Raw genomic sequence first — 10,119 nt, 5'->3', positions numbered from 1 at the left:
GGCCTGGACCCAAAGCTCCAGCTGGGGAAACAGGTTTGATGAGGTCCTCACTGACTCACCCTCCAATAAGCTGAGTCTGCAAGAACATGACCCAGCCTCACTAGGAAATGGATTTCCTGCTTTTTCTTCCCTGTGAGAATCAAGGCGCCAGCAATTACTTACTGACCAGCGCTGGGTGTGTGGTTCACTGGGGAATACAGAAGCCAGTACTGGCTGTCTTCTCAAAGTTTGTGATGTTTAAAGACAGGCTATAGAATGGAAGGCAATAGAAAGAGAAGATCTTTTGCAGAGGAGATGGGGCCAAAGCGAGGCCTGAAGAGTAAGAGGACTATCAGTGGTGAGAGGGGTCAGGGCAGTTCAGGTGGATGGAGTACTGTATTGCAGGAGGAAAGATACTGAGGCCACAATGTCTGATTGGAGCTAGGAAAGGAAAGAAGGCCCTGTGGCCAGAGCAGGGATTTGTATATGTGAATGTTGAGAGAAATGGCTGCAAAGATAAATGGGAACCATATTGGAATGCCAGCTATAGAGGTTGGACTCTCCCGTAGGCAGGCAGCCACCAAGGGCTGGCTTTTGACCCAAAGGAGGAGATGATTAAACTGGTGGATGGTTTGGTTTCTGGGTCAGGCGATGCTAGATCGCTGAGTCCTGTACCCTGTTGTGACCCAGGAGAACAGAGCTCCATAATGTCCATGGAGGATAAAACCTTCCCAGGCAGTGGTCTAGGGAATCAAGAGAGGCACCTGGCTGGCCTAATTTCAGATCGTTTCAATCCTTCCCAGAAGGGTGAGGACAAGGAGAACAGTGAATTATTCAAGTGAGTGGCCTAGGAAATGCTTTAAGTAGAAACAGTAAAAGGTGCCGTCTGGGAGCAGGACAGACTACATAACTTGTGGGGCCCCTTGTTAAAAAATTATTAAAAATCTTAAGGCGGTAATAGCAGAGCATTAAATCAAGCACAAGCCCTGATAAGCACAAAGCCCTGCATGACTGTGCAGGTCACACGCCCATAGAGCTAGCCTGGTCTGGGGGTAAAGATGAGGGAAGGCTCTTATCCAAATGTACACAGAGGCCCTGCAGGGGGTTCACAACCTCAGTAGGCTCACAGCCTACTCTCTGCTCTGGGCAGGTACTAGCCTGGCATTCCAGCTCAGGCAGTTAGCTTATGGCTCTCAGCCTCATGAAAAAAACAGCAAAGTAGGGGCAAGTAATCCAAATCCAATACTGTCTTTGCTTCAAAATTATTAGGAGTCAACCTCTTTCCCTTAGTTTTATGGCTCATATTAAGTGCTCAGTACATTTTTGTTTCTCTTCGTTTCCTTAAGGAAGTTTCATTTCTCGGATCCCTATCACATATCCTCTCACTGGAGTATTTGAAGGAAGACACAAGTTCCAGTGGTGGGTCTTTGGTTATGGAAATAACTCAATGCATTTGCATCTCAGAGCCAACTTCAGATAGCTTTTTGTATCCCAATCCCTTCCTACTTCACTAGGAAAGTCATCCATGGCCATCCTCTGATAAAGATGCATTTGAACAGACTTCAGATCTATTCTTAGCTTTTCTACTGATTCTGTAGGACCACAGGCAAATGACATCCTCTCTCTGTGCCTCATTTTCATCTTCTGCAAAATGTGAGGATTTGACCAGGTGGTCTTCAAGGTCCTTTCTAGCCCAGTACTGTATTTTCTTGAATCTATGAGGTTTTTTTTTTTTTTAATGAGGTACTGGGGGTCCAGCACTTAGCATTTCATGATGTTAGGATGAACTTAGCTGTCCTTCTCAGTGGAGGATAAGCTCATTGTGTTCAAGAATGATGTATGATTCCTCTTTGAACATGCAGTTCCTGGCACAGCACCTCACACTCAATTAAACATTGAATGGACAGAAGGATCAATGGCAGGGGTTCGAACTGGTTCCTTCTGGTTCGAACCCTTGCTGAGAATTTGCATCTCTAACCAGTTCCCAGGCGATGCTAATGCTGTTGGTTAGGGACCAGCTCTGAGAACCACTAGTAGAGGAGTGGTTCTTGAAACTTATACATAAGAATCGCCTGGGGATCTTGTTAAAATGTACATTCTGATTCATATATCTGGGATGGAAATGCAAATTCTCAGCAGGGATTTGAACAAGGACAAACCAGTTGAAAGGATGGATCTTTGAGGAAGAGACTTAAAACAAAAGGACTAAGGAAGTGTAAACAGTGATGCAATCAGACACATGGCTCAAGGGGAAGAAAGAATCAATGCAACATCATGCCAAGGGAGATTAAGTAACAGGTGACCAACATCTCAAATAACACAAAGCCTAAAAAAAGATACCATATTTCATAATTAGGAGGTCATTAGTGGCCTCAGAGTACAGTTTCAATATAATGTTCAGGGAGGAAGCCCAACTGTCAAAAGTTAAGAAATGGGTGGATCATGAAGAAGTATGGGCAGCAAGGTTTGCGCAAGTTTGCTAGAGCACATAGCAAAATCAAAGGGAAAATCATTGTTTATTTGTCTGCTTTAAAAGAGGCAGATGCAAAATATTTGTTAACCAAGAGGAAGGAGTGAGGCAGGAAGAGACTGAGGATTTTAGAGAGGGAATGAGGAGACAATTAAAAATGTCTCCTCCCACCAATTCTGTGACCACTGTGTCCATCCATTCTTATTGTGACATGCAGTCCACAAGCCGACAATGGCAGACACTGTGAAGAGCATCTCTGACGTATAAACTACTGCCTACAGCAGTCCCTGACCTACCAAGACCAGCAACTAATCAAGACAAAATGAGCCCCTTGGGATAAACTCCACCTGTTTTGGATTGTTGCCCAAGGAGGTAGCAGGGGTACAGTATGAAAAGTATCAGGTTGGGAGTCTGGAGTTCAGATCTAAGCTCGCCTTTCAGGTCTCTATGTGTCCTTGGACACATTGTTTTCCTTGGAAAAACAAGAATTTGAGATAGGTGACTGCCTCACTTCTGACACACTCTGACTCTTGAGTTCAAGTTGCAGGCACTCACCTCTGGCACCAGCTGGCAAAATGTGGTTCTTGGGTAGCCACGCTGCTTAGTGCGGCCACTACAGCACAAGTGATAAAAAAGGTCTCAGAAGAGCAGAGCAAATAGGTCCTCCCTGTCAATCCTCACTCATGTCCCTGGAGAGCTCACAGTATTAGCATCAACTCCAACAGGAAAGCCCACATGCTTGTCAGTGACATTCTGGAACCTCCCACTGGGCTATGGCACCAGCATGACTAAATCTTGTTTGGCAAAGGAAAAGTCATGTCTGAATGTGTGCTGATGACACTGATGCAACTCAGTATTGCCTTGGGAGACCGAGTTCCTGACTGAGTTCCAAATTTCCAGGTCAGAATATGGTTTGCCCTTTACTGATCAACCTCCACTTAGGATTAAAAGGAGGTGGATGTATCTTTGTCATTAAATACATTGTGACAAACTAAAAAAACAAAAACGGGGGTTGGGGCCAAGATGGCAGAGTAGTCAGATGCTTCCAGAGATCCCTCTTACAATAAAGACCCAAAAACTAGTGAAACGATTATATTTATGCCAAGCTAGGAGCCCTGAACATCAAAGGCAAAGTCAGAAACCAGACTGAGCAGCATGGAGAGGCAGAGAAGGTTCAGAAGTGGAGAGGAGTTACCAGACCTGAATCGCCGGGAACCCTCAGGCACCATTCCCGGGAGCGACTGCGGTGAGCTGGTGGTTGCGTTTGGCAACAGTCAGCTGCACAGTCTACTCATACCTCGAGACCCAGAGAAGAATGGCACTCTCAGCAAAAGCTAAGTTCTCGCGTATATTTTACTGCACCCCCAGCCCCTAAGCCAGCTTCAGCGGCTGTCAATTTGCCTGGACCTGAGATACTCCCTACTGAGTGACCTGAGCCATTCTCATGGCCTTGGAGAAGGAAAAAAATTCACAGTTGGGGGAAAAGATAATCTGCCAACTCCACTACCCTGGGGAGTTCAGGACAGAAGCAGCTCCTGTCCAGGAATAAACAGTCCGTGGACTTTGAATACCTTTTCCCCCTGCATGGACCTGTGTGGGCCTATTTCAGGAGAACAAGCTCTTGTTGGCAGACTGCAACTGTTTCAGCTGTGCAGCAGAGAGGTGGATGTCTCATGTTTGACGCCGCTTTGCCTATTGAACAGGGTCCTCACCTACCCACATCAGGGGTCTAAGGACTGGTGGTGCCACTCAGGTCACCAAGCCACCTGTGACAGGGGCCCAAAGATAACTGGTACCTCCCAGTCCTTACAACCAAAAGCATTGGGTGCCCATGGTTCATCTGCAGAACCGAACCCACCCATCTGTGTGCTCTAGGGAACAGAGACATGCTTTCCTCACAGACATTTGGGGGCATGGTTGTCAGCCCTCTGCCTTGTTCAGGGTGTGACCCCCTGCTGCAACCAGATACTGGTACCTACACCAATCACCCCTGCCCCTCTAAAACTGTAGGACAGAGCCTGTACCACACACTTGATGGCCAACTACCTGGATACATGAGCTGAATCCATACAAGAAAAGTGAATGGACTCCTAGGCTGCTATACCTGATAACAGCTCTAGCCACTTGGTGAGAGGATGTTAGACCTTCAAAGGCAAAAATAATCAAGCTTACTCACTCAAGCAACCTATTTGGGGATATCAAAACCAAACAAAGCAAGAAGCTAGGATACAGTAAGCAAACATAAAGTAAACTAATACAATAACTTATAGATGGCTCGGAGACAATAGTCGATATCAAACCACATAAAGAAACAGACTATGATCACTTCAACAAGCTTTCAAAACAGAGAATCAAAGGATCTTTTGGCTGAAGTTGCCTTCCTGGAATTACTGGATGCAGAATTCAAAAGATTAATATACAGAACTCTTCAAGACATCAAGAACGAGATCAGGAAGGGGATCAGGCAATACGCAGAACAAGCCAGGAACACATAGATAAAGCAGCTGAAGAAATTAGAAAGGTTATCCAAGAACATAATGAAAAATTTAATAAGCTTCAAGAAACCATAGAGAGACAGCAATCAGAAATTCAGAAGATTAACAATAAAACTACAGAATTAGACAACTCAGTAGAAAGTCAGAGGAGCAGAATTGAGCAAGTAGAAGGAAGATTTGATGAGATCAAAGATGAAGCACTTGGCACTGATATATTTGAACAAAATCAGATAAAAGAATTTAAAAAAATGAAGAAACCTTAAGAATCATGTGGGATTTTGTCAACAGAAGTACCCTACGAGTGACTGAAATACCAGAACAGGGAGGGATAATAGAGAATACAGAGAGAATTGTCGAAGATTTTTTGGCAGAAAACTTCCCTGATATCATGAAAGATGAGAAGATATCTATCCAAGGTGCTCATCAAACTCCATATAAGGTAGATCTTAAAAGAAAGTCACCAAGACATACTATAACCAAACTTGCCAAAACCAAAGATAGAGATTTTTAAGAGCAGCTAGGTATAAACAAAAAGTCACCTACAAAGGAGAGTCAATAAAGATTAGCTCAGACTACTCAGCAGAAACTATGTAGGCAAGAAGGCAATGGGATGACTTATATAAACCACTGAAGGAAAAAAACTGCCAGCCAGGAATCATATATCCAGCAAAACTGTCTCAAATATGAAGGCGAAATTAGGACATTTCCAGACAAACAGAAGTTTAGGGAATTTGTAAAAACCAAACCAAAACTACAAGAAATACTAAAGGAAGTTCTCTGGTTAGAAAATCAATAATATCAGATATTAACCCAAGACTAGAACACTGGACAGAGCAATCAGATGTCAATCCGGATAGGGAAATCACAAAAATAAATCAAGATTTTTTTTAATGCTCAAAACAAGGAAACAGCGATGTCATGTAAAAGAAGGCAACATTAAAATAAAGAGGAGCTAAGAAATGTAGTTGTAAATCTTTCCTATGGAGAGGAAGACAAAGTGATATAAAGCAATAAAAGTTAGGTTTAAACTTAGAAAAATAGGGGTAAATACTAAGGTAAACCACAAAGGAGACTAACAATCCTACTCATCAAAATAAAATACAAGAAAAAAATAGAGATTCAGCAGAAACAAAATCAACAACAATAAACAACAGGAAAAGACAATATATAAAGATAAACTACTCAGCACAAAAAATAAAGCAGGAAAAAGAAACTGTCAACAACACACAAAAAAAGGGCATCAAAATGACAGCACTAAACTCATATACTCATCCATAATTACGCTGAATGTAAACGGACTAAATGCAGCCATAAAGAGACAGACAGTGGCAGAATGGATAAGAAAACACAATCCGTCTATATGCTGCCCACAAGAGACACGCCTTAGACTTAGGGACGCAAAACTCAAAGGATGGAAAAAAATACATCAAGCAAACAACAATCAAAAAAGAGCAGAAGTGGCAATATTAATTTCTGACAAGATAGACTTTAAAGTTAAATCCACCACACAGGATAAGGAAGGACACTATATAATGATTAAAGGGATAATATACCAGGAGGATATAACCATATTAAATACTTATGCACTCAATAACAGGGCTGCAAGATACATAAAACAAACCATAGCAGCATTGAAAAGTGAGATAGACAGCTCCGCAATTATAGTAAGAGACTTCAACACACCACTTTCGGTGAAGGATAGGACACCCAGTAAGAAGCTCAATAAAGACACGGAAGATCTAAATGCCACAATAAACCAAATTGACCTCATAGACATATACAGAACACTCTACCCAACAGCAACCAAGTACACTTTCTTTTCTAGTGCACATAGAACATTCTCTAGAATAGACCACATATTAGGTCATAAAGCAAGCCTTAGCAGAATCTAAAACATCGAAATATTACAAAGCATCTTCTCTGACCATAGGCCATAAAAGTAGAAATCAATAACAGAAAAAGCAGGGAAAAGAAATCAAACACTTGGAAACTAAACAATACCCTGCTCAAAAATGACTGGGTTATAGAAGACATTAAGGATGGAATTAAGAAATTCATAGAATCCAATAAGAATGAAAACGCTTCCTATCAGAACCTTTGGGACACAATGAAAGAGTGCTCAGAGGTCAGTTTATATCAATAAATGCACACATACAAAAAGAAGAAAGGGCCAAAACCAAAGAACTATCCCTACAACTTGAACAAATAGAAAGAGAGAAACAAAAGAAACAGGCACCAGAAGAAAGCTCTAATAAAAATTAGAGCAGAATTAAATGAAATAGAGAACAGAAAAACAATTGAAAGAGTTAACAAGACTAACTTTGAAAAAATTAACAAAATTGATAAACCATTGGCCAAACTGACAAAAGAAAAACAGGAGAGGAAATAAATAACCCAAATAAGAAATGAGATGGGCAATATCTCAACAGACTCAACTGAAATTAAAAGAATCCCTAACAGATTACTATGAAAAATTGTACCCTAGCAAATTGAAAAACCTAGAAGAAATGGATGAATTTCTAGAAACACACTACCTACCTATACTAACACAAACAGAGGTAGAACAATTAAATAAATCCATAACAAAAGAAGAGATTGAAAAGGTAATTTAAAAACTCCCAACAAAAAAAAGCCCTGGACAAGATGGCTTCACTGCAGAGTTCTACCAAACTTTCAGAGAAGACTTAACACCACTACTACTAAAGGTATTTCAGAGCATAGAAAAGGACAGAATACTCCCAAACTCATTCTATGAAGCCAGCATATCCCTGATACCAAAACCAGGTAAAGACACCACAAAAAAAAAGAAAATTACAGACCTATATCCCTCATGAACTTAGATGCAAAAATCCTCAACAAATTCTAGCCAATAGAATTCAACAACATATCAAAAAAATAATTCACCATGATCGAGTGGGATTCATACCAGGTATGCAGGGATGGTGCAACATAAGAAAAACAATTAACGTAATCCATCATATAAATAAAAGACAAGAACCACATGATCTTATTAATTGATGCAGAAAAGGCATTTGACAAAGTTCAATACCCATTCATGATAAAAACTCTCAGCAAAATAGGAAGAAAAAGAAAATTCCTCAACATAATAAAGGGCATTTATATAAAGCCATCAGCTAACATCATCCTAAATGGAGAGTCTGAAAGCATTCCCCTTGATATTAGGAACCAGACAAGGGTGCCCTTTACCATCACTCTTATTCAGCATTGTGCTGGAGGTCCTAGCCAGAGCAATTAGGCTAGATAAAGAAATAAACGGCTGACAAGGAAGAAGTAAAAGTATCTCTATTTGCAGATGACATGATCTTATACACAGAAAACCTGAAGAATCCTCAAGAAAACTACTGAAACTAATAGAAGAGTTCAGCAGAGGATCAGGATACAAGATAAACATACAAAAATCAGTTGGATTCCTCTGCATCAACAAAAAGAACATTGAAGAGGAAATCACCAAATCAGTACCATTTACAGTAGCCCCCAAGAAGACAAAATACTTACGAAAAAATCTTACCAAAGATGTAAAAGACCTATACAAAGAAAACTACAAGACACTACTGCAAGAAACCAAAAGAGACCTACATAAGTAGAAAAACATACCTTGCCCATGGATAGGAAGATTTTACATTGTAAAAATGTCTATTCTACCAAAAGCAATCTATAGATACAATGCACTTCTGATCTAAATTCCAATGACATTTTTTAATGAGATGGAGAAACAAATCGCCAACTTCATACGAAAGGGAAAGAGGCCCCAGATAAGTAAAGCATTACTGAAAAAGAAGAACAAAGTGGGAGACCTCACACTACCTGATTTTAGAACCTATTATACCACCACAGTAGTCAAAACAGCCTGGTACTGGTACAACAACAGATACGTAGGCCAATGGAACAGAATTGAGAATCCAGACATAAACCCATCCACATATAAAAAAAACATATAAGCAGCTGATATTTGACAAATGCCCACTCAGTTAAATGCGGAAGAAAAGAAATCTCTTTAACAAATGGTGCTGGCATAACTGGATATCCACCTGCAAAAAAAATGAAACAAGACCCATACCTCACACCATGCAGAAAAACTAACTCAAAATGGATCAAAGACCTAAATATAAAACCTAGAACGATAAAGATCATGGAAGAAAAAATAGGGACAAAGCTAGGAGCCCTAATACATGCCATAAACAGTATACAAAATACTACTAACAATGCAGACGAGAAACTAGACAACTGGGAGCTCCTAAAAATCAAACACCTATGCTCGTCCAATGACATCATCGAAAGAGTAAAAAGACTACCTACAGACTGGAAAAAAGTTTTTAGCTATGACATTTCTGATCAGCGCCTGATCTCTAAAATCTGCATGATACTGCAAAAACTCAACTACAAAAAGACAAATAACCCTATTAAAAAATGTGCAAAAGATATGAATAGACACTTCACTAAAGGAGACATTCAGGTAGCTAACAGATCCATGAGGAAATGCACACAATCATAAGCCATTAGAGAAATGGAAGTCAAAACTACAATGAGATTCCATCTCATACCAACAAGGCTGGCATTAATCCAAAAAACACAAAATAATAAATGTTGGAGAGGTTGTGGAGAGACTGGAACACTTATACACTGCTGGTGGGAATGTAAAATGGTACAACCACTTTGGAAATAGTTTTTTTTTTAAAAGCTAGAAATAGAACTACCATACTATCTAACAATCCCACTCCTTGGAATATATACTAGAGAAATAAGAACCTTTACACGAACAGATATATGCACACCCATGTTCACTGCAGCACTGTTTACAATAGCAAAAAGATGGAAGCAACCAAGGTGCCCATCAACCAATGAATGGATAAATAAATCATGGTATATTCACACAATGGAATACTACACATCGGTAAAGCACAATGATGAATCCGTGAGACATTTCATAATGTGAGGAATCTGGAAGGCATTATGCTGAGTGAAATTAGTCAGCTGCAAAAGGACAAATATTGTATGAGACCACTATTATACAACTCAAAAAATAGTTTAAACAGAGAAGAAAATATTATTTGATGGTTACGAGAAGGGCAAGGGAGGGAGGGAGGGAGGGAGGGAGAGGGGTTTTCACTAACTAGATAGGAGATAAGAACTATTTTATGTGAAAGGAAAGACAAC

This window comes from Elephas maximus, chromosome 7 (genome assembly GCF_024166365.1).
Source record: "Elephas maximus indicus isolate mEleMax1 chromosome 7, mEleMax1 primary haplotype, whole genome shotgun sequence".
Classification (NCBI taxonomy): Eukaryota; Metazoa; Chordata; class Mammalia; order Proboscidea; family Elephantidae; genus Elephas; species Elephas maximus.
This window is presented reverse-complemented; position numbering follows the sequence as displayed.